General features: G+C 40.1%; 1 protein-coding gene across 2 annotated transcripts in view; it reads left to right on the forward strand.

The window, feature by feature from the left end:
* Window positions 1–26,165, forward strand: part of LOC133281665 (melanopsin-like) — a 71,148-nt gene that overhangs the window by 5,355 nt on the left and 39,628 nt on the right. For both annotated transcript variants that reach the window (XM_061477438.1, XM_061477447.1), the window contains exons 2-4: window positions 6,772–6,927; window positions 10,674–10,753; window positions 24,511–24,627. The gene's annotated coding sequence lies outside the window, so the exon portion shown is untranslated. The remainder of the gene's footprint in view (window positions 1–6,771; window positions 6,928–10,673; window positions 10,754–24,510; window positions 24,628–26,165) is intronic.

Consider the following 26,165-nt stretch of genomic DNA (forward strand, 5'->3'; position numbering starts at 1 on the left):
CAAATGCATCATTCCCTCAGATAACAGCAAGCTTTGTGACTTTTTGGACTAAGTACGGCAAATTCGGTACTAGTGTTTTTCAGCTTCTGTTTAAGGGAAAGAAATACTTTTTAAAAAAACGTTTTAAAAAGAAGATAATAATAATAAAAAAAGAGATACTGAGGAGCTGATTCAGATGATGGGTGTTTTGGGGATGTTTTCAAATGTAAAAAGGGTGGAGCAAGCCAAGAAATGTCTGTAGTGTGAGACTATTTCTAACTAATGTGAAACCTTACAGTATCTGATTTAATTATAGAGCAATGCCTTAAATAACTGCAACCTCATTAAAACAGAGGAATCAGAAATGAAAACAACCAAAAAAAGAAAATATCACTTCCAAGTCTTTGTCATACAGAACAAAATGATTTACGGTGGTTTTTTTTTTTTTTCTGTTATCAGTAAAGGAAAGGAAAGAGGATTTAAGCAAACTCTGTCCATGAGTAATGCACATTATTAGTTAGAACTCTGTGATGTTAGCGATTCCTATCTATCATAGACGTTGTGCTTTTTCTTTTTAAAATTCGTTTGTACTTCGACTTTAAGAAAGTCCATTCAATGTTGCTGTGATTTGCTTCCTCCTCTATGCGCAACCAGAACACGGCAGTATTGGAGCAAAGCTTTCTGGTGAGATAGGTCAGATGTGTACCCCAAAAATGTGCTTTGTGGCCTCATTCACTTTGTATAAATAAACAGTTGCAGGCATTCTTCGGGAGTGCAGAGAGCAGCTTTACCCAAAGGAGTCTTCCCTGGAATGAGGTGCCAGATCCCTGTAGCTCACACCATTAATCACTTGCTGCAGGTCAACTCATTTCCATGCAGTTCATGTTTTACCCTGATGTCAATAGCTGAGTTTTCAACCAGCAACCTCTACAGCTAAGATAAAGTTTACAAAAATCTCTGAAGCGTCTTCTAATTGGGACTGGTGTAATCTGAGTTGTGAGCCAGATTACTGGGGTTTACCTTAACAGTGGCACTTCCTTGCATTTGGACTTGCCTTGGCTGCAGAATTATGCTTTAACATTCCTTTTCTTCAGTATGTCATTGAAGTGGCGGTTTTTGAGTATATCCAAAAAGGGAAGTTTCAAGTGTTTAACTAAAATTATATTTCACCAGTTTTTAATTGTTGACTGTACAGAAAGCATCCTCTATGGGGTATGACAGTTCCTTCAGGTGCATACAAACTTGAGAATTTTTTCTGATTTCATTAGCAGAAAACTGAAGCAATATTTATGATTCTCAAAAACTTTGCTCTTGGAGACAAGTAAATGGACTATGAAACAAACTTATTTTACAAATACCAAGATTTTGAGCCACTAAGAAGTTTAATTTATTTTAAGTTGGAGTAGAATGTGGAATATACTGTGGGATCCGGTTCTCAAGCTTCTAGAACAGACAGCAGTTTACTCCTACCTTGGCAAGGTCACCATACACAGTAAAGCATCAGTAAGAACATTGGTAATCTAGCTTTTACTTTTGATGTGAGGTGGCTAATGAATTGAAACTTGTACCTTCACTCCAAGAGCTCCCTTTCTAGTATGAAGCACGTATGAAGCACAAGCATTTCTTTGTGCTACAATTACACCTCAAATGTCTGGCAAGGCAGCAAAAAGCCCCTTTTCCCTTTGCCTGTAGGAAACCTTTAATGTGAATCAGGCAAAAGAGCAAAAGGGCATTTCAACCTATGGCAGGACTGCCCTGGGAATAAATTTTTAACTTCCTATTTTGAATGTGTTAGTCCCTGCCCAGTGGAAGCCATGCTCAGGCCATGTATTGTGGGCAGGTGCTATTCCCTCCCCTTGCCACTGCTCTGAGCACCTGAGGGTCTGGCAGCGAGTATAGTCATACAAACAGTGGGATTTAGGGAGGCTGTGCTCATAGCACCTATTACCCAAGAGCATAGCTCTTTACAAGATCAGGAGGTAGGTTTCTTCTCCTAAAGAAAAAGTAATTCTTCCTTTCTGCCCGTTTCCGCTCAATGCGCACGTACACAATAAAATCCTGCACTTCCCAAAATGGGGAGTGATTCATGCCTGCAAGTTTAAAATAATGAAGTTAGTAATGCGCTGAACTGATTTAACCTTAGCTCACTCGTTGATGGTTAATCTCTCAATTTCTGTTGCCCTTTCAGCCTGCAACAGCTGTTGATGGCATGAAAAATTGGCTGAACTGCAGACAAGCTGGGGCTGTGTATGTTTGTTGTATGAAGCTCTTGGAGAGAAGCAGAAGACACCTTAGTAAAACTTCTGGAAGCTTTAGGGCTGTGAGAACAAACCAGTCAACATCATAATGCATTAAATAAAGCTTCTATGAAACCTGGGTGGGGAGAAATCCATTCAGGTCACAGGTCTTCCCCTTGGACGGCAGCAGAGTCATCTTCATGGGAGGATCTTCGGTTAAACACCCGCAACTCAGTTTGCATTTTGACAGTTTGCCTCTTGGTCATGGATCAACATCTACTTTTCTTGCAGCTGCCCAAGCCCATGGACAGCTCTGTTGCATGGTGTGTCTAGAGGTTGCGTGGACTCACCAGGTCAGTGAAAGGATGTTTTCTGTGCATTGTATACAGGGACACAAAGACATTAACTAAATGGCACGTTTTCTATCTTGGTCAGAATGGAGGCTCTCTTAGTTTGAAAGCCCTGGATAAATGCAGAGGAAGTCGCATGGATTAAAATTAAATCCAAGATTTAGTTCAGCAGATGTCCCTTTCAGAGCGTTCACAGGCTATTACGGGATCAGTACGGTACAGGGCAGATCTCTTGCCCTGTGATTCCCTAAGCATTGTGGGATCATTCTGGCTGTTGACTCACAGCCAGCCCTTCCCCGCCTCTTCTTTCCCAGCTCCTGCACTAACCCTGCACTCCAGTTAATAGTTAAGCAGAAGTTTTGAAATGAGACACAGCATCTCATGCTTTTGAACTTGCTTTGTTATAAGCCCCTTAGGTGAGCGAGCTTGCTTACTGTGTGTGCCAGTAGAAACATCTGTAGCGGAAGTGTTTCCTGATGGCTTGCTTTGGGAAGACTGGGGTCCAGCTCCACCTGAGCTGAAATGGGAGTAAGTACATGACTGTCCTGCAGGCTTTCCCCTACTGGGAGGGAAATCCCAACCAGGCTTTTACAGTGAACCAACTTCCGCACTGCACATCACCATCTTATCGAGGCTGGTAACCTGTCATTAGTGCTTCTACTTGTGTGTCCAGGAGAATAAACCTACTCAAGCCGAAAGTTTCACATAAATTTAGGTACAGCTGTCATGTTCACTTCCTTAGTAATTTTCTCACCCTATCCCTGACTTCTGTTTTTTTATTTTTTATTTTTATTACAATATTACAGTGCTATTACAGATTTGACAAAATAAATATTTAGTATAAGATATAGGAAGTGAATAACAGCTGTCATAATTTTTAAGCCCCTTAAAATGAGGGATATTAGGCCTGTATTTAGAAACCTGCAAATGCAGCAAAGGTGCTTGATCTTTTATGTTTATAAAAGAGGTGGTGAATGCTCCATCCCTGGCAGTGTTCAAGGCCAGGTTGGACAGAGCCTTGGGTGACATGGTCTGAGGTGAAGCATCTCTGCACATGGCAGAGGGGTTGGAATTAGAAGATCCTAAGGTACTTTCCAACCCAAACCATTCTATGATTCTATGTAATAAATCTCAGCAGTTTGCCTTCTCTTTTGGAAAGCAGTAAATTCAGACAAAGAAACCAGCTTCAGACAGCCCTAATGTTTGGCAATTGCAACTTAAGTTTACAAACAGTTTTGCTCAAAGAAATGCTGGGAGGTATTGAAAGGCCTTTTTTTTTTTTTTTTTTTTTTTTAAGTTGACATGTTAAAAATTTTTATTGTGAGTCAGTGCTCTTGGTGCTTTTCTCGAATTTGAAATCTAACCATAAAAAAGTGAGTGTGCTTTAATAACACCATCTGTGGGAATATAACCGTGTTCTAACATTTGCAGTTTGCTTTGTTTACTATATTCTGTATTCAGAAGGGTCACAAATACATTTGAAAGAAATTATCCATTCTTAGTCACAGGTCCTTCCAGTGTTACTATAGCTCTAGTAAAAGGCAACGTTTAATGACCAATGAGATTATTAAATAAGCAATAATGAGATTTGATTTTGAAGCAGAGAAGCTTAGAGAAGTAATCAACTACAGAGAAGCCTGCAGTTTTGGGGTTTTGAATTTAGATAATAACTTCTTTTGCTTCTGCTCCTGGCAGCAGGGAGCTTTTGTGCATAGAAGAGTGGAAAGCATCAGTTGAAAGATTCATCTTCAATTTGCTACTTGGGGAGCATAAGCAGTGAAAAGCAGACTGTTAGACACAGTTCTTCATGTTCAGAAGTGGTCTCTTGGCTTTATTCATAAGAAGTAGGGAAGTTCATGGGTGCTAGTGGTTGTGTATGAAAGACCCTGATGCAAAACTTGTTGAAGCTCGCTAAGGACTTGTGCTAACTTCAGCAGGCTCTTGTCTTAGCTGCTGGTTTTGCATTTGAGAATCTGGACAAGGCCATAATGGCTCACTTAGATGAAGCACTTGGAATTACTTTTTCCAGTGCCATTGCTTCAGCATTTCATGCAAGTAATGCTTGGTCCTGAGTTAGCTAGCAGACTGTTTACTTTCTTTATCTTAGCCCTCTTACTTACGAGAAACTGGCCAAGGTAATGAAAACTTTGTTACCCTATAAAATGTATTATCCTAAAGCTTCTCTGCCTTTGCAGAGGAGCAATGACATAAGGAGTTACATGCATACAGGATATTTAAGCACAAATTCTTGATGAATTGCCAGAGAATCCATCTATTCAGAAGATGCAGTTCACCGTAGACACAGAGTAGAGGTCCTTGGTGTGTCAGCTGACAGCTAACCCATGCTCTTTTGTGGTCTTTGTTTTCCCTTACATCTTGCAGAAATTCCTTCATGAAACATTAAAAACCACATAGCCAAGTCAAGGCCAGTCAGCTGCTTTTCTTATTTCAATTAATGTTTTGTTATCGGTCTACCAAAGTGAAGTAAGAGTTAATAATCTGTGTACAAGTGAGATTTGTTCCTCATTTCATGCATGTGATCGAAGTGTTGCCTGTTCATGTTTGAATAGTTAAATCACAAGGTTTGTCCCCTTGTGGGCCCTTGCAATTGTATCACATTGCAGGAGCAACTACGTAAAGCAATCAGATGTGCTTTATGAGTCTGAGAATAATCTGTGATTCACAGAAGTAGGCCAATGCAATTAGTGAAATGTTAAGCCTTGTAATGGAATGTAACATGTGCTTGTCTGCCTGATTCCATCTGCATCAGTTTCAGCCTGGATAACATTTCACAAATATGTTACTTAAAAAGCAAATATCAAAAGCTTTCAAAGAGAAGCCTTCTTAAAAACATTAGGCTGCTTCATCTCATGAATGAGTATCAGATTGTCTTGCTAGGAAGCCCCCAGGAGTCCTGAGCAGGCGAAGCACCTGGGCAAGGAGGGCACACTCCCCGTTAATACATATGCACTGAAAGGCTGAAAGGGGAGAAATCCTTCACTTCAACCTTTTGCTATGTGAGTTTCCCCAAAAAAATCATCTCCAATGCCATCCTCTGTGATTCAACAAAATGAATCTTTCTGTATCACAATCAATTTCAAGGAAACTAACATGGATTAGGAATAGGGTTTGAAAAATGTGTGGGATTTTTTGGTTTTGGGTTGGGTTTTTTTTTGGTTGGTTTATTGGTTGTTTTCTAAATTTTCCAGGTTATTACTGTAGAAGACCTCTTTCTTTGCATTGTCTTTTGGGTCAATACAGTGTTCAGACCCGTGGGTATATCTTTCAGGGTACTTTCTTCCAGTTGCTTGAAGCTCTGGGTGCAAAACTACAGGTAACCCTGCGTGGTAGGCAGCTGTGTTCCTGATTTGCCCATAGAAGGGGAAGAAACACAAAGCTAAGTGCATGGACTTGGATGCCATTTCTAAATCTAGCCATAAATATTATAGTGCTTTATCTCTGTCTTCTGCTTGTCTGCAGTTGTTGAGGCCCAGAGGTTTTAGGTGTATTAAGGCCATGTCTTTTGTTTAGTGACTTAAAGCAGAATGGAAAGGGAGCTAGCATTCGTTTGACGTTAGACAGGTGTAAACTCCAAAGCTAAACAAAAATTAACAAATACCAGGCGTGATTAGAATAAGTATCAGTCTAGAATGGGGAAAGCTCTGCAGGGAGAGCAACAGGGGTTGCCTTTAGCTTCAGACACTCCTCTCTCAGCTCCAGAGAATAGAGGGATGTCTGCCCTTTCCCTTTTTCTTAGGTGCCAGAGAGACTAAAATAGCCTTGTCAGCATGGTGCATGGGAAGATGCTTGGTAAAAATGTCATTTCCACCAGAAGCTGTCCTCTATGTTCCTACTCTGATAACCAGATGTAGAGGTAATCATGAAAAATACAATTATGAAAGCGCAGATTGAAACACTCTCTTTACACTTCTTCTGTAGAGGCAAAATGGAAGAAACACTATATTTTCTGGTAACATGCTCATTTTAGCTTTGGGGAGATATTGGGTGCTGTTATTAAATGCCTTGGATACATTTGGGTAGAAAACATGAGTCCATCACCAGCAAACAGCCAGAGATATTTGCTCATAATGGTACAGTTCCCAAAGTGACGGAGATGACACGGATCAAAGTGACTTTTCTGGAGGAAGTAACTTTTGGGTAAAATGATCTTACATGAAACCAATTCAATAGCTGTTTTCTGTCAGTGCAAAAGTATTCATCAACTTCAGTGATTTGAGCTTCAATTCCTATGAAGACCAGAGCTTGCCTTGTTGGGATTCCTGGATTTGTCATGCTTTCTCCTCAGCATAACTGAAAGTGATGTGAAATGCCTCCAGCTCTCCACAGATGATCTTTGCCAGGTCAGTATCAGTACTTTTATTGCCTCACCAAAGTCAGAATATGTTCCACCTGTTTCCTTTGCATAAGTCTGAAATTATCAAGATTCCTGTCTGGTGAGTTGTTACCAAGAGGTTTCTGGTTTTGAATGCTTGGTCCTCCATCAATCATGATACTGTGAAAATGTTTATTTCTGCCCACCCTCCTCCTCCCAGTTTTCTTTTCAGGAGATGCAGATAGCATAGCAGACTCTGAAAAACAGTAAGACTTTCAAATGGCCAATGTCCTTTAGTTATTTGTTCCTCTCCTTTTTTGCATAAACTGTGTGCTTTTAAGGAGTGAAAATCAGAAGCGAGCCTCCTGTTTCTGACAGATGCTGCCGTATAACTGACTTCACACATCCAGCAAATACTGTGAGGACTGTAAAGCGGATGCATATACTTTGCTCTTAAATTTTTAGCACAGAAAGTGTTAGTGAAAAACTGCAGTGGTATTCACACAGCAGCTTGATCTTTGTGTTCCGGTGCATGTAATGGAGTGTTACTATTGCACTACTTACAGGGTTAGACAAGTACAATTGGCACTTCACCAGAAAACTGTCTGGGCTTGGGTGCAAGTTGTGTTTGAAAATCCTTTGGTAACAGGAAAAATGAAAGTTAAAAGTGCACCATGTGAAAAGAACGAGTTCTGCAATGTTGTAGACATTGGTGGTTTTGTCATTGTCTACTGTGGGAAGGAAAAATACTGGGACATCGATGTAAAACATCTGATTTACTCCTACATAGTTTGGACCATTCCATCTATTCTCATAAAATAATAGGAAAACATAAATTTCTTGAACTACAGCTATTTTGATCTCTTATCCAAAATATTTGCTGTAATCCTGAGGCTTTTGCAACATCATCTTTATCTGTGTATGTTTCTTAGCAAAAACAGATTTTTCCAAGAGCATTAAGTACCTAAGTGGTTCTTTTCTCCATGGTAGTTATTTTTTGCTTAGTTTTGTTTTTTACTGTTTTGATAACTAAGATAATCTCTAACCTACAAATTCTTGTGGAATTCTAACCTATTTAGAAGTGTCTTACTGCATGGCACATGGATTGACATATTATGGTATTTTATTATAAGCATTAAAATCATGGATATACTGCTACCCGTTAGTGACAGAGGCTCCTCCAAGCCCTATATGTGTTAAATAATCAGGGCACTTCTGCAGAGGACTGAAATTGAGACAGGATAATGTATCTGTCTGTTTCCTCTTTTAGTGTTTAGCTTTTCTGGAAGTCTGTGGTGAAACCACTCACCCGTTCAGACAATGTGCCCTTTTGTTCCCACTGATTCAGACAGTGGCAGGAAGAAGGGAAGGAAAGCAGGTTGCAACATGGGCTTAGAGGAGCTGACTGTGTTGTTAGGGTGGGGTTGAATATCAGATGTACACCAGACTGGATGCAGTCCCAAAGGTAAAGCAGGGGTATTTGTCCAGCCCTGTTAGGCTGTTTGTCAGGCAGTTTGCCTGCAAACAGCTTTCTCACCTCTTTATCAATCTCTTGACCTGTTTCAATGAGCAATTAGGGAGCTTTTGCTTATGCAGGTGGTGTCCTGAGTTCGTTAGAAGTCATGCAAGTCATCCTTGTCTCATTTTGATTTCAGTCTCCCTGTCGAGATTCTTCTTTCTCCTCAGGCATCAAATACCAGTTGCTCAGACATGGCATGAGATCCCTTCTTGGGGTGGCAGTTGGAGCTGGAGAAACTGTCTACACTAACAGCCAAGTGGGAGATATTTGAGAGCTCACAGGCTGAGTGTCGTGTCCTGCACAGATCCTTGCAAGAAAGCTTGCGGCCTTGGTGCATGCCTGAAAGTGAGAGAAAGACACAGCACTTAGTTGGGTACTGCTATCTCTTCTCAGATATAATTTTCTCCCTCTCTTTTACCGATTGCAGCATTCCCAGATATGAGATGATACTGTATCATTTCCTTTGGTGCTGAGTGTGAAAAGCAGAGTCTCCTTTAAGTGGTGAACATTATCTGCTTCTCACTGAAGAACACACAATCCTGACAAATGGATTTCCTGTCTTCAGGCAATAGAAAAACATTGAAGAATAAGTTCACCATGCTGCACACAACTCTTCTTCCATACTCAGGACCCTACTGAGTACTTTCTGCTTTGAAATTTCCACTTTTGTTAAGCTGGTAAACTCACTAAGTTCCTTTTAATTGGAGCCAGATTCTGCTACTATACAGTTTTTCAGTAGTACATGTCTGTTTTCCTCTAAAGAATCAGCAAAATCTTTTTTTTTTACCACAGTATTGAAAGAAATGGAAGTAGCTCTGTATTCTTCATAGCTAATAAAATAATTTGCGAACTTTTGAAAGCTGTTGAGTTCAAGTAACTGAAATTAAAGTTGTACATTTAAGGAAGGCTATATATAAAAGACAAAGAGTGTTACCTGCTAACCCTTTGCAGTGCTGATTTCTTACCATTGTAAGAGTAATTCTGGCCAGAAAGGTGAGAAGAGTCCATAGATGATAAAATCCAAGTAGGGAGGTAAGGATCTGTTTTCTGAGTTGTCTGTGGAGATTTCTCTCCCTAGTGGAAGCTGAAGGAAGGGTGACATTTGTCTTTCCAACCTGAGATGGATCAGGGAATTCAGGACACTGCATGAGACACAGAACAGTGCTCTGGAATGAAAGTACAGTAAGTTTCTCAAGGAGTAGCTATATGTGCATGTTAGTGTTTGAAAAAAGAGAATTTTGTCACCTGTAGAAGCACAATTGTTGATTTAGTTACTCAGTGGTGCAGGAATGTATTTGCATTCTTCGGGGGGGTGGGGGGTGTGTGTGTGTAAAAATTGCTGTCATGCATCCTTCAGTTTATCATAGTTTACACTTTCTCACAGGTTTATTTTATGTAGGTCCTTGTACTCCTAAGCAAAGAACTGAACCAAAAGCAATCATAGGCAATGCAAGGATTATTTATCTCTTTTAGCACAATGAGTTGCTGGAAAGAGGATTTGCCCTTTGTATGACTTTGGTTGCAAACACTTTAGGGGACCACTAATGCTGCAGATGATGAGTTTGTTCCATTGCTGAAGCTGTCTTTGACCTCATTTCCTCATGTTACCCACCAACTAGAGGCAAATCAATAGGAACTATTTGCAGTTACTTGTAGCCCAATAAAAAACACAGATAATGCAAAAATTGATGTTATATGTACAAGAACATAGTAATGATTTTTTTTCTGTGTGTGTATTGTTGCTGCAGATTATGGTGTTAATGTTAGAGTTTGAGTTGGAAGGGACCTCTTGAGAAGTCCAAGTCCAGCCCCCCTGCTCAAGCAGGGTAGCTAGAGCCAGTTGCTCAGGACCAGTTGGCTTTTACTATCTCCACAACCTCTCTGAGCAGCCTGTTCTTGTTTTTTACTCCCTTTGCAGTAAAACAAAAAGTGTATTCTTGTGCTCAGATGGAATTTCATGTGCTTTAATAATATATCCATTGCCTTTTGTCCTGTCCGTGGGCACTACTCAGCAGAGTCTGGCTCCCTTATCTTTACCCCCCTGCCCTTGGGTGTTTATATACATTGATACATTTATATACAGCAAAGAACTTTATTCTGGAAAGAATAAGAATATTTCTATACAGCAAAGAACTTGTACATTTAGACTTGGCAGTCCTGGGGTAACAGTTGGACTTGAGGATCTTAAAGGTCTTTTCCAACCTACTTGATTCTATGATTTCATGACAAGATCCCTGGAACCTTCCCTTCTCCAGGCTGAATTTCCCCAGCTCTCTCTACCTCTCCATGCACAGAAGATGCTCTAGTTCCTAAGTAAGTGACTGGCCTCACTTCAGTAAGTCCAAATCTTTTTTCTGCTGGGGTGCTTGGAAATGTGTCTGGAGCTGGTGAAGGTACACTCACAAGCAGTGAGAACATAAAACTGTGGATTTGTGCTATCCTCTGGGAAAAATTTTGCTACCAAATTATGAAAATTCAGTACTTATTCCAGGAAGGTGTTGCACAATCTCAGTATCTGTAGCACTTGATGTGAACTCTTATCACTAAGCAAAAGACTTTCAAATTGTACACAGCAGAAACTTGAAAACAACCTAGCCTCTTCATGATTTAGTCTTAAAACCACTTATTCCTTAGCAGCATCCTTGCAGTGGCCAAATGGTAATGTTAATTTTTAACAAACTAAGTAAAGAAGTCTGGTCACAGATGTGAAAGTCACTGATGTTATGATCTCTCGCTATTGTTCTCCTCTTCCGCACTGGGAAACAGTCATGAAAGTGGTCTCTTTTCTGAATTTGAAATCAGTGACTATCCTTGCGGTCGCAGGATGGGAGGGTTATTTAGCAAGTCCTGAATCACTCTTTGTTTCTGAAATAGTGAAGGCAGAAGCCTGGAAGCAAAGTTCCATGTTCTTATGGATGACATAAACACAGAATTTAATTCTCAGTTTATGAGTACTGCTTACAATCACCGTGACTTATAGAAGTTTATGAAAGTGCTGTTGTAAGTAGATTTGCCAGAAGAAATATTTTACCTAATTCTTAGAGACGGGTATCCTTCAGGCAAAGAGAGCAGACTGCTGAATAAGTAATCCAGCTGTATTTGACCTCTGTGCCTCAGAAAATTACTGGAAATTGATATTTCAATAAAAATATCTCCTAGTACCACATAGTTAAAGTCATAAAGTCAATAGAAACTATCAATAATTTTGTGAGGCCATGTGTTTATTTGTACTATGTAGATCCTCATTCCAGAAGAGTCATAGATTACATCCTCCAGAAGATTACGACTTATCAAATTGGCATATCTAATCTTGGTTTTCAGAGTGAGACGTGTTCCTTTGGATCCTATTTTCCAATGCTTTCCAGCTTTTAGTACACTTTTATCATGGAAATTTTGCTGCCCTCCCACTCTGGGAGCCCATGTGGTAAGTAGGGATCTACTCAATGTGCCCAACATGTCAGCCCATTGGAGAATTGGATCAGAGGCTGTATGTGAGCTGCTGGAACATGTCCTTTGAAGGCAGGTTCCCTAGCAGCAGTCAAGCATTGCAGTGTGCTTGTTGCATTCACAGGGGCATATCTGCCACAAGTCATGTTCCCTGTCATGTGACCTCAACTTATGAAAACCCTGTTAAACTATAAAACTTGACAGAGTAAACTATAAATAAACTATAAATAATTTGGAAACTTGTGCTTTGGTGAATGATCCAGTTTTCTGTAAACATCCACTCAAATTTTCAAGTTGCTTGGAAAATGAAGTAATTATTGCAAAGCAACAAAAAGCCTCATTGTGGCTTAAATTTTTCACAAGTCCAGCATGTTATAATTGTGTTCCATGCTTAGTTTCAGTTTCTAAAATATTTCACTACACTAAAGGTGTTTCAGCTTTCAGTTCTAAGGAGGCTGTGCTCTTCTGCAGGGAAGTATGAGCGTACTGGCATCTTCTGCAGGGAAGTATGAGCGTACTGGTGATGCTGAGGATGGATTTATGTATGGCACTTCTCTCCTTGTCAAAGGCTGTGGAAGCAGGGCTTTTAGGCAGGCAGGAAATGCCCTCTGGCTGGTACAATTGATCATACCACTTTGGATGATCAGGTGAAATGCATTCATGGCATTAGTTTATGTCCAATATATTGTTTTTTAAAAAATGAAACTGTTCAATATACATACTGTGTGGGGTTAGTGCAAAATACCCTGACTGCCTGCAATCTCTTGAATCTCAACATGATACATTTTATAAGTAACATATAAAATGACTAGGCAATCAAACAATTAATTGATTTTATAATGAAGCATGAAAATCTAGTAGACTTTGAGATAGATTTGAGAGAAGCTGGTGTCTGATCTGATTAAGATCAATGTTATTTTCTGCTTGTCGGAGCCCATGGGCTGCTGGTGAAGAAGTAATTAGTCTTAGTTTAGTGGGCACGGAACAGTTCGACAGATTTTGCTTAGTGATACTTGAATGACAGCACAGTCTTAGGGATCATCAATGCAATTGTTTTGATGTGGCATGACTTATATCATGGGGAGAAAAATGAGACTGCAAAAAAGTGGATGCTTTATGTTTCGATCACAGAATAAGTTCTTTGCTGAGCTGGAATGGGGAATCCATTGTGTCCTTATGGGTAGACATATGAGAGTACATTGTTGAAATGGTAGACATCAGTAGACTCCAAATTTCTTTGGTTTTAAATCATTTCAATGCACAGCGGGTCCACAAAAATTCAAGATGCCCAACTGCTTTTGCTCTGGCATGTGTTTGTTTTGTTTGTTTTGTTTTCTCTATGGTGCTTTCCATGTGAATAGTGACCTCAGAAAGATGAGTTTGTGAGGCTTCTCTACCTGGCAGGTGTTTTGCATCTAGATGTTGCCCCACGGAGTTGAGTTTGCACAATCACGATGAAGTTGAGTCATGTGTTTAAAAGATTTGTTGGATTTATAGAGTGATACAGAGAAATGTCATCTTATGGAAGTTGCAATTGTATCACTGGGTAACAGCCTGGATGAGGAAATGTTCTTTACCTTGGAGTACAAGTGTTAAAAGTGTTAATAGAAGAATTTCTAGGAGAGTAATAATTACACTCACATGATGCATGTTACAAAAATCTCTGACTGAAGGAGACTATTATGAAAGCTAAGCAGAATTTGGAATTGCCCTGCACAAGAAAGTCTGGTATTTACACACAGAGCTTTGCTGATATGAAATGCTCATGTTTCAAGACTTTTTCCCAGTGAATCAAAGTCCTTAAAAATCAGGGATTTACAAATGTAGAAATGCTTTCAGTGTCAACAAAATATTTTAATACTTCAGAGTTCATAAATAGCACATGACTTGAGTTAGTGAAATCTCCTAAGGCACTTTAATTTCAGTACTTACCCAGATTTTCCTATTTTGAGTGGCCTGGAGGGGAAAAGTGTCCTTAAAAAAAAATAAAAAGGCCTTTATAGATAAGCTTACCTTACTAAAATAATTTTTCTCTTTATAACCCACTTTTGTGTGACTTCCATGTATCAATCAGTTCAGATAGAGAGAAACTTGCAATGTCATCTCTGAATGAGAATATAAGTCAATATATTTCCTCTGGAGTAAAGGGAGAGGTAGTTTGTTTTGTTAACTGCCAGAAAGTAAATCATGCCAGCTAGCTCAGCAAAATTAAATACACTTACTTCTGGAGAAGCCAACCTGAAGTGAAATTGTGGTTGTGTTTTTTAACTTTTCTTGTCTGTTATTTTTTTTGTTTTGTTTGGTGTTATTTATTTATGTTTCTTATTCTAAATTAAACCAGAAAAATTCCCATAAAATCTGTGCTTCCCTGGAAAATTTATTGAAAATGCATTACTGTTTGAAATAACCTCATTAGTTCTGTGATTGCACAGCATTGAAGATGTATTTAGTCTTTTACTGAGTTCTTGTTTTTAGCAAAACTTTGTTGAGTAAAGTTAACACCCATCTGCAATATCACACTGATTCTTTTTCATTGTATTACTGACTTTCTATGTTATAACTAAGATGCAGTAGTAAATGTTTTAAATTTTTAGCCACAGTAGGAAAGGGAAAAATCAGCAGCATGTTAGGTATAGAAAATATTTGTGAATACATCTGGGAAGATAGCTTAAGAGAGTCCTTAAGCAGGTGAGTCAAAAGGGAAAAAGTACTTATAGAATCAAATATGGTTGCAAAAATTAATCAATTTTAAATAATTTCTAGCATCCTTTGTTTTCTGTAAGATGTTCCTTCATGTTCATAAATTCTGCTTTTATACTTCTCACCAAAATCTACCAAAATATCCTTTCCCCCAGAATAGTGATAGGGTTTAGCAGTGCCTTTTTTAACTTCCATTAACCACAAAATTTATTTGTCAGTATAAGGACCTGTGAAAAACAGATTTTTGGAAACTAAATCTATACCCCAGGCTAACCTTGCCAGGTACCTACTTCTCATATCTTAAAGCCAAAGTTTTTTGGAAGATATTTTTGTAGCAGCATTGGTAAACCTAAAATTATCTGCTCTCAGGCAACCTGGTTGTTAAGTGTGCTGAGTTACCACTTTAAAACAAAAATACTTTATAGCCATTAAAGAAAATTTTATAAAAAAAATAATTTCTAAGTTTTCAAAGTTTTGGCTCTAGTGCATCTTTTAACGAGCCAACTATTAAACCTGGTCAGTGGCTGTAATTTTTATGCCACAAAGGAAAAAAGCAAACAAATGTGCCTTCATCAAGGCAATTTGACTTTATTTACTTTATTCTTCTTCTCAGTTCTGCCTGAGATGCATTTTGCCTACAGGCTTTTCATGAGATGTATGACATCATGAGGAAATACCACGTCCAGAAGCAATCATATGATATCGACTTATGCTTACATTTCCTTTCCAGATGTGACCACTTCAATTAGGTGGATGTGGAGCAGCTGTGGGAACAGATGAAAGAGTTTTGAATCCTTTGGAGAAAGCAGGAGGCTCTCCAGGTGGCACAGAGGCAGTGGTGATCTAGATGTGGGGAAATGCTTCTGCTGGGAAGGGAATGTAGAAATTGTTATACATGCCAAAACTGTCAAGACTAATAATTAGTATTAGCAGTAAGTTATGCTGTTATCATCAGATCACAGTGAAATAGTGACAGCAAATTTAACGAGATGTTTATGTAGTTAATCCTTCAGTTGACGGATGGTTTATAAAGTGCTACAATGGTAAGGAAAATGTCATGCCTTCAATGAGGAGACTCAAATGAAATACAAAAAAGTTGGTGCATGGGTAAAATTGAGGCTGTACAATTTTGCACAGTGACACACTATGCACCGTGTTACATTCCTGTTAGAACAAAACAGTATCAGGGAGGTCTGAAGTGGGAGGCACTGAAAGAAACGAGAAGCAGGGAGATAGTACACCCTCAGTTGCATCTTGGGCAGTGATGCCCAGAAACAGCTGGGCTGGAGGTACCTGTTCCACTGAAAGGTCGGCTCTGAAAGATGGCACCCTTGAGAAGGATGAGTCTGTGTGCTGTTGTCTTGGCTCTGTGGTTGAACAAAGCCAGGGATTGGCTTTGGCAGGCAAGGCAAGATGGTGGAGAATGGCATGCTGGTTTTCCAGGCCAAGATATATATCTCAAAGAAATCTCTGGTCAAGCAAGAAGGACAGACGGAGGTTAGGTTTGTTCTCAGTCTTGTCACGTCTGTATTTTTCTTTTCTAACTTTGTTTCATACTCATAATCCAAAATTTAAACCTTGACCCTATTGAGTAAATTTGATGTTTTTCCTTTTTTTTTCCCCAGCATTTAAAGTCAGGTCAGCTGACTCATGGGTTAGGCTTTCTCAATCCCCAGGGCATGTGTTTCCCACACCACTCGCTGGTATGAAAGCTGCTTTGGGGTTTACTGGTATTAGTTACACAGTGTGAAACAACTCCCAACAGGAGTCAAGGCAGTCAGCCGCTGAAAGAAGTTTTCTGGTTGTTGGGAAGCTGAAGCCCACATGGGCAAAAATTGCTGGAAGCTCCAACATGAGCCACTTGAGCAGCCCTTTTCTGGTTAGTATGTTTTTTAGCTAGTATGAAGCAAGTTAGCTAGTCTCTCCCAAGCAGAGGAAGGAACCATAAGCTGCACCCAGCAGCAGACAATGGAAACAGATTCTCAAAGGCCTGGATCAGATCCCTGCCCAAACTGGGACTACTGCAGCAGACCTGGTTATTGCAATCTACTGTGTTATAATTAACAGAGGAGCTGCATCTTCTAGCCTACTTTGGCTACAAATTACCATGTGTGAATATGCATTAAGAAGATCTACATATGTGATAGCCCAGGAGCAAAGGCAAGAGCAACTCCTGTTGCTGAGTGGAGTGAGGAACTGACAAGGCTGTGGTAATGCTATCAGGTGCTATTGCTAATGCATTCTGAGAGGCATTTCCATGGCCAGATGAGTAGGTCACAGACATCCAGCTGCCTGCCCAAGAATACATTTCTTCACCACCCAATGTTGCAGATATCTCGACAGCCTAGAATATTTTGGTCAAATCTCCATTTATCAGCCCTTGCTGCTGTTTAAACTCTCAAATCATTTTGGATGCAAGCAGTTTGGTCACATAAACATACATCCTCAGCTATCATCTATGTGATCATTATGTGGTATTTGGCCAAGTGAAAAACTGGATCTTACAAATATATGTGAGAATATTTTCAGTCTCTATATAGTTATTCACAATTCTACATTTCTATTTCATAGGCAGAGAGAGATTGCCTTCTGCTTGGCTTTTTTATTTTTACAATTCCTTTGTGTAATGACTTACTTCTATCTCCAGCCTACCAGCCCAGCCAACTGGTGATTTATCTCCTCTTTTCACTTCTTCCTCCCTCTTTGCCTACCTAGTAGCCTTTTTCTGGCTAGCTTTTCAAAGGCTTAATCTGCTGGTCTTTTTGTCTGGTACTTCAGTTCCTTCTAGTTATTTTTTCTATTCCTGATCCTGGAGCCATGACCCTCTTCTGAAGAACTCAGCTGTTTGTGGTCCAAGACATTGCTGTGATTTAACACAGCTGCAAAACCTTGGCTTGGACTTCTGAGAAAGTTGCTTAGAAGTGAGAAAGTACAAAGACTAGAGCCATGCAAGATAAGAAAGGTAACTGCAGGCAGGGGTAAGATTAGCAGCTCAGAGGGTCAAGGAAATAAACCCCACAGTGATGTGAAGAGGTATAAAACTGAAGAAGGCAATGGGGAAGTTTGAAGTTGGTAGTTCAGTGATATAAATTAATGATTTCTTCCCAGAAATAGCTCTCATTGGCAATGTGAAAACAGGATAAGGCTGTGGTTTTAATGCAAGTGAAGATCAATGCTATAAACCAATTTCTGTTCCTGCTACCCTAACATGAATATGTAAGCCCAAATGAAGCTTGTGATTTAACAGCAGAATTTAATTCCATGATTCAAGGGAAGTGATTTGTTACTGAGGTCCCAATGGCTAAGGGAGAAACCAATAGGAGGAATAAAAATACTGAATGACTGCATGAACAGCTTCTGCTGAGAAGCAATTTATATTCCCCCGTCGTATCATACCAAGTCCAAATTTGCCATCATGTGACTTTACCAGATTGAGGTGGATGGAGTGACATTTTAATTTAATTTTATTTTATTAACAGAAAAAAACCCATGAAAAATCTTGCCAGTTGAGCACAGGACTTTTTCCCCTCCTTGACTTACGAAGCTATACCATTGCTGTGATGTTGCATGAGATGTCATAGTCTGCTTTCTTGGCATTAGCTGTTGAGTTCTGACAGAGCTGCAACACTGAACTAAATAGTGTAGCTGGACAGATATGACAACATTAAACATACCTGAGAGCTCACAAATCTATGCTGTCTGCCTGACAGAATCTGCATTAGGTTGCTTTGGTTCTTCTGAAGCAAATTCAGTAAGTTCTTCTTGTATTGACTTGGTTATAGCTCTAATCCAAAATTTGCTGTAATACCTATGCATAAAATTGTGTTTTAAAAATCCCACTCTATTTTAAATGTTTAGAAGAATATGAACCCCCTTTCAGATAAACCTGAAATGGTCCTCAAAGGAGCCCTGTGTAATTCACCACATCTCCTGACAAAAATCTCCTTTTAGCCTGTTTTAATACCATATACTATCTGCTTCTCTCTCTCTGCCCTGCAGTTTTGAGCTTTGGGGAATCCGAGCATCTATCCCACTGTGGGAAACCACTGAGGGCCGATAGCTGTTTTTACATTCTGGCTATCCCTTATTCACTGTGTGTTTTGGGGAAAAAAGTTTAACTCATTACAAAGCTTTCTTCATGATTATAGAGGAAGCAAAGCTTTGTCTCCTCAGAGAATTTGTTTCTCCTTGTGTTTTGGTTTCTGTGAGAAATACACGACAGCAGCTTTGGCAGTACCTGTGCTTACTTATCCCTGTTGCAGAGGGAAGGAGGACACCTGCTGGTCGCAGGAGCCCGGACACTGGAGTTCCATACCAACTTCCTTTCTGGTATTCATCAAGTCTCTTAATTTGTATGCCCTGCTCTTAGGAAAGGGCCTTCATTTTAAATACTGGATTTCAGTGAAGTACTGGATTTTCCGTAATACCTATTTTGCTGAAGAAGGTAAGTGCACCCTGGTGACTTCTGTACCAGATGGGATAGGGATTACAGGAACTCGTGGCATTAGGCAGAGAAAAGCCCAGATATGAGCTCAGTCCATGACAAGAGATTTACAGGCCAGGGATTGTATGGTGAATGGAAGAACATCTGAAAACTAGTCTCAGACTCTCATGTCAGATTGTCACCCAGAAGGTATTACTGATGGCTTATTTTCAGAGCTGAGACAGAATTCAAGTTCCTTCTCAGTATAAGTGTATTATTATGCACCTACTTCAATTATCCACACTATTGCTTCTGTTTTCCAAGGTAGGAAAACAATGGGTTTTGTATTTGCCACTGAAGATATTTAAGATAAGAAGAAGATACTTAAGAAAAAAAAAAAACATTTTAAAGTAATTTGTAGTTTATATTCCATTTTATCTTGGGTCAGCTTTTGTTTTAGGACAATATTATGTGAAGGACAATTCAAAATACAGGGTTATTGGACCTAAAATGGCTGCAGAAATTGTTATGTATTGGTCTTTGCATCACAGTACATCTTGAGAGCTTCTGAAATTCATTACTATTTTATACCCTTAATTTTAATGGAAACTGGATTTTAGTTACCCTAAATGGATGGGAATGCATTGCAATGAAGATACCTGCAGAGCTGGAACTGGCCTCTGCTCACTGAGGTGCTGTCTGTCAGGGCAAAGCTCAAGGTCACATCACACGTGCTTCCATCACCACACTCTGCAAAGTGCCATAGTTAGGACATGGTAGGCCATTCCCTGCAAGCATTTTGCCTGGTACATGAAAAACTGATGTCACCTTATCACCAGGGATTGTCAGAGCTCTGTTAGGTGCTGTGCTGGATCCCCTGGAGCCAGCACTTAACAGGGTAGAGCATTTTCTGCTAAGTGTTTGGGGCTGGGACATCTGGGCAGTAGCATGGATGTTGCCTAACATGTATCCCTTCTGGATTTTAAGGATTGTTTCTTTGGCTCTTCAAGGTCATGCTGCTCACAGTTACTTTATATCCAACAATATTCTTCCCTCCTTTAGCATATAGAAACTGAAGACCTATGAGGTCTTCCCTGTTTTAGCATGTCTCTTTTCAAAACAGTGTTGTAATTAGGGAGCCAGTAACAAGTTTGGGTTTCTGTTTTTTAACCTCATTACAAAGAGTCCTTTTAAGCATTGATAAGACCCTGATGAATTCAGCTTTCACGATTAAATTCTCCAGGCTGGCTTTTTAGGCAAAAGGATTTTATTTTAAGCATTTAAAGTGTGAAAATGTTTCTGTTTATAGAAATAAGTCACCTTTGACCAGAAATGGAAAATTTCAGTATGGAAGATAATAGTACAACATGAAATATCTGTGTAGCTGTCACTGCAATGACTTTTGCAGCAGAAGTTGTGACTTTCAGCATTTTTCCATCAGTTCTTGAGAAAACTTTGTGATTGAATGAAGCCAGAGGAAAACTTCTGAGTTACTAAAAAATCAGTGTCTTTTCCATGGAAAATTCTTGTATCACAAGTGTGTTTCTCAACCAAAAAGAGAGTTAAAAGTAAAAATATTGAATTTTGTCTGCTGAAATTTTGTCAAACAACCATAATTTGGAGTTGGTTTACAGGATTGGTGGCACAGCAGAGATGTTGATCTGAGGACTCTGTTCCAGGACAGGTCCATTTCTGTTTCAGTTCAAACAGTCTATCTAGAGGGTACATAGCAGTGCCAGAAGCACCATCTAAGAGCCAGGATTCCTGTCTCCCAGGTGAATGTCTCCCCAGTGGACTGTGGAGTTGAATTCCTCTTCTTTTGCCCGGTGGCCCTTTGACATTTGCATTTTTTCCTCTGCCATTGTCAGTCTCCAACAGACATAACATTCCTTGGATGTGGCTTGGTGCTGAAGTCCGTCTCCTGGGAGGCAAGAGTTCCAAAGGCCACAAAGACCAGAAAAGTTGTGGCTAAAAATTCCTGTACCCAAGACAGTGAATGCCCTCACCTGAGGAACAAGACTGAGAGTGGATCTTGGCTGGGTTGTTCTTTCCACAGAAAGGACCCTAGGAAAGGGTGAACCTGGGATGAAAAGTCAAGGCTGAGTCCTGGTAACTCATTCTTGCTAGTGGAGTAAGGAGACAGGACGGATGTCAGAGGAGCACCATTTAATGCAATTAAAATATTTCAGCTGCCATGTGAATTACGTGAGACTTTTCAGAGTTCTCAGAAGCTCAGTAGGACGATGTTGAGTGTTGCATTGCAGTTTATAACAATCCCAAGATTAATTCCTGAATCAACCTTGTAGCTACTTTAAACCATCAGACCATATGGGCTGCTGAATAAATCCATTTTGCTCATTGGCATATGATTCTGTTCTCACCCTTTATTTTACTCTTCCTTGTTCTACAGCTCAAAGCACATTTACAAATATGCTTCTGTGCCATCCCAAAATGCACATGTGACTGTAGATTATCCATCTATCTTTGAAAACCTAACCTTTCTTTTGGTCCAACAGCAAATCTGGAAGGGGCTTTGGATGCTATTTCTTTTCCTTTTAAAGCTAGAACATGCCAGTTCAGTGGCCATGTACTTCTCTTTCATTAAATTCTCTTCTTTCTGCCAGTTTTTTTGTTGTAACGGGGTTTTCTAATAATCATGCTGTATTTGCCTTGGTTTGCACTCTTTAGTGATTGTAGTATCAGTGGCCGAAAGTATGGCCATAATCCCTTAAAGGGGCTGAGATCCCTGACATGACTGTGAGAGAAGGGCAGTGTGAAACTTGCTCCCACATCACTGAATGCGTAGCCTGGAGGAGATTTTTGGTGTGACTCTGCTTTTGTTGCTGTTCTAGATAATAATCCTTAAGGCACAGTGAATTTAGCCTGCTTTGTTACCCTGTATTGCTAATGTTGGCAGATTTTCAAGGAGCTTCTGTCTTTGTGCCTGGATGTTTACAGTCAATCTCTCCTCTCTCCCTGTCTGATGGATATAGCACTCAAGCATTGCCAGGAGTGGGGCTATGGGTTGTGAAGGCACCTCATGTTGAGGCTGGTGTCCCAAGGAGCTGGCTCATGAAAATGCCTGCCCTGGGCATGGCAGGTCTGCAAGATCTGTGATAAAGTCTTCATCACCAGTGGTAACTGGACAAATACTAGCAGACCTTTCCCAACCAGTGCTGAATCCAGGATTCAGCACCAGTTCCAGCTGTTGACAATTATACTCTCCTTGTAGCTTCACTTAGATGTGGTGTTTGTCACAACAAATCTAACCTGTTAAACAGACACTGCTTTTTGACCCAGCGGGGATACCTTCAGTGGCAGATAAAAGGATTTCAGTGTACAGTAGATAATGTCCTTCAATTTGTTAAATTTCCCAACTGCTTTGGGAGCCTGTGGGATGGAAGGTGTCATAGACATGTAAAGTGCTATTATTCATCCTAAACTGCTCTGCTCCATTTTCTTTTTTTTTTCTTTTTCTTCTTTTTTAAAGTATACTTTCTCCTCCATTTTGTTCAGTGATCTGTTGTTTTCTTTAATTCTTCACATGGAGCTACTGCCATTAGTTCCTCAGCCTAGGATCTTGACCTTACCTACTTCTTTAGTTACTTGAGTGATCCGTTTCCAGTGACTAAAGTACTGATTTTCAGTGCTTTTTATTCAAACACATAATGAGTTTAAGCATGCAAATGCAGTTCATAATGCTCAGTGAGTCCAAATACTTTGTCTGGTTTTATTCACTTGAATGATTAACTGTATTTTCCTATGTCCCAGGATTAATTACAAACAGCTGAAATAGAAAGGCCTGATGAAGAACTAATCCTGGTGTAAGCGCAGGGAAGAGAGATGTGTGAAACAGGAGCCCAATAAGCTGCTAGCTGGAGGCTTAATTGCACCTAAACTCTGTCATTCATGAAGCCAACTCAAATCATCAACCAAAACCCTGTCAGTCTAAACACATCTGAAACTTGCAGAAGTTTGCTTTAGTTGGCATTTAACTTTCCCTTCATATTCGATTCTTAGCTTTAATTCGAATACCTCACACAAAATGGGGTTCATTTTGAGTCCAGCTCTGCAAGGTATTGTGTGTGGTGGCCTGACCTCAGAGAAGTTTCAGCTCCAGCTTGCAGATGTAGGAGTGAACAACAACACGAGCAAAGCAAGCAGTTCCTCAGAAAGTACATCTGAAGAGTTCATCAGGTCTCTCGTTTCAGAGAGCAGCATTTCACATTTCTGTAATTAGAGGAAAAAAGGGAACCCATCTGTGGATATTAGAGGGCTGATCATTACTCATGTGACCTCTGTTGCCTTAACAAAAATTTAAAATGTATTAGTGATAAAATACGTTATCAGCCAAGAAATTATGAATCTACAGGTTCTGAGACTGCAAAGACAGTGTATAATACTTCTGAAACTGCGTATAAATTGTCCTCTGAAATCCAGTTTTTATGGAAAAAGTTGCAAGGTTAGCAAATACTTGATGTCTTGTGATACATATAGGACATCAATCATATTTTTAAGGGCGATAAAGGTAATCTAATGCATCATATCATTTAGGTAATAGATGCAATGAACGAAGAAGGAAAAAGCTATGTAACTGTTATGATGTCTGAAATATGTATCATTTGGTGGGTTAGAGCTTGGAGCATATAAAGCAAAGGAAAGAAAAATGCAGCTTGCTTCCAAACGTATCTGCAACTCCCAGATCACAGAGATCAAGTCAAAAGGCTGACCTGAAAAATAAAGCATGATAAACCAAGGTACAATTGACTGTGAGAGACAGCAGCTAATACCGATACTGTGTTTTACTTATCATCTTCACAGGAGGGAAGTTGACTTGATTTGTGAAGTCAGATAACTGAAAGGAAATAAGGTGGTTCAATAAGGAATGAAAGCCAAGGATGAAGTAATAATGATCAACAGACAGTACCAATGTCTGAACATTTGTTTGACGATGATATAATAATTTTGGCTTTTATAGTACAATGCATAACAGCATATTGTATTTTCACTGAAGCACTTTTATTTTTCCTGTTCTGGCAGATTATTCATTTTATGATAACATGTCCATCGCGTCTTTAGTATATTAAATGCCAAAGCAAGCTCTTTTTTGAGATCTAGGCCTGCAGTTTAGGATGTTCTGCTGTATTCTTCAGCATTTTGCAGATTATCTGTGGGGTATATGTTTGCCATATTTGTAAGTTTTATGTCTGTAGTTTCTTTCCTATCATCTTTAAAAACATCAGTTAAAAGAGCTAATCTGGGGGCAGAAATATTGTTAAGCTGTGACCACTGTCATGTCCCAGATACAGGAGGAGTACCATGTTTAATTTGCTATTTCTACTCCACACTCTACTACTTTGAGCCCTTTTTCTCCAGACAAAGCTCAGTCTCACAAATCCTCTCCATTCATGTCTTTTAAAAGAGGAGCGCTGAAATCAGTCATGTTGAAAATATTGTCAATGCATTGGAAAGAAAAAATAGGGATAAAAATGTATCTGTTTTTGTGATGTCTTTCTGGCCAGACTGCAAGAGAAAGAGGCTGTTGGAGAGCATGCCTGCCATCAGATCCCTGCTCTTTTCATCACGTTTCAGTGCCTCTGGAGAGCTCAGCTTTACAAACATGACACCAACAAGATGCTGTAAGTAAGAAATTTCCTGTGCCCCAATTGGTGCCCTTCACTTTACTTTTTGTGGTTATTCAAGTGTCTCCAGGACAGCAGATGCTTGAATGTTGAGGCACATGCTGCAGATGAAATTTTGATAACTCCAGGGTGAGTTTCTGTTTTTATACCCAGTCCCTGCTCCTTGACAGTCCCGCAAGAAACTCAGCTGAGGGCTCAGACGTGTGGCTGCTCCCATTGGCAGCAGGGCAGAGCCACCCTAACCTAGCCTTGGGGGTTCGTGGGCCTTAGGGATGGAGCACAGGGCATGCAAAGTGAAAGCCAGAGCTGGGTTTGACCAGCCAGGAGAGGCGGGGGGGTGAACGGGGTGGCGGGGGGGGGGGGGGGGGCGGGGGGCTTGGCTGTTGTTTTCAGCCACCTAGAGGGGGGTTATGGGGAAGGCAGAGCCAGGCTCCTGGCAGCAAAAGCATAAGAGGACAGTGGTGTGACTCGCTGTGAGGGACATGCAAGATTCACCCTCCCTCCCTGGCTGCCCACCCAAGACTGCAGGGAGCAGGTACGGAGCAGACAGAGTGCCAGGGCACTGACTGCCTGAGGATGCCCAGCCTCGGTGGTGGTACCCTTGGGGGCTTGAGGTGCTGCTGGGTTGTGCTGGGCAGAAGTAGCCAGCTGGGATGCCCTGGAAACAAACTCCTCTGGGTATTCCTCCTTAAAAAAAATATAAAATATATGCAATAATAACAAAACAAAAAGGGTGTTGTGGGATTTTTTTTTTTTTAAGTAATCTTTTTGCACTTGAAACATTTGTGGTGGGACCAGTCAGGCTGAATAACGGGATCAGTGATTTGCTGTTGGTTAGTGCTGCGGTTCAATATGCTCCCAGAGCTGTCAGGCTGGGAGCAGAGGAGGGCTTGCTTGCGAGTGGCTTTTTAAACCCTGGGATTTCAGATGCTCCTCGTCATGAGTTGCAGCTCGGCAGTCCTGCACAGAGCAGATGTACGGAGGGAAGGGAGATGCTTACGGCTGAACCCAAAAAGTACGTGCCAGGAGGAAGGATTCAGAGAGTGGGAGCTGGGCAGGGAGAAGGGAAGGGTACATTTCTCTTCTGCTTTGTTTTCTAAAGAGTGGTTTAAATTAATTTCTTCTCCTTTAAAAGGAAAAAAAAATCTTATTGGAGCTGTTTTGATGTAATGAATTTTGATTTATTTATTTCTGTAGCTGACCCAGCTCTCCCCAAAGGAAAATGTTTTATTTGTGCTGGTTTTTTTGATTTTCAGGATAGATTTGGAGTTTTTAGCTGATGGGAAAAACTGGCTATGCAGGGGAGGGTGTAGCAGGTAATTGCTTATGGTGGTACTTGTTGTATCATCAAGATCTAGCTGATTAAACCTTAGTGTGACATGGTCATTAACAGCAGAAAAATTTAAATGGAAAGTAAATACAAATGAAATCCTAAAGCAGATTTCAGAATTGTTATCCTTTTGTGGAGCTTATTAATGTAATAGAAAGAGACCTAAATAAAGTGCAATTGTAAGGTTTGACAGTTGTTTATATAT

The sequence above is a fragment of the Pezoporus flaviventris genome, unplaced genomic scaffold (assembly GCF_033815535.1).
Source record: "Pezoporus flaviventris isolate CSIRO_AGI_PZ_B2104156 unplaced genomic scaffold, CSIRO_AGI_Pfla_v1 ptg000002l, whole genome shotgun sequence".
In the NCBI taxonomy this organism is placed as follows: domain Eukaryota; kingdom Metazoa; phylum Chordata; class Aves; order Psittaciformes; family Psittacidae; genus Pezoporus; species Pezoporus flaviventris.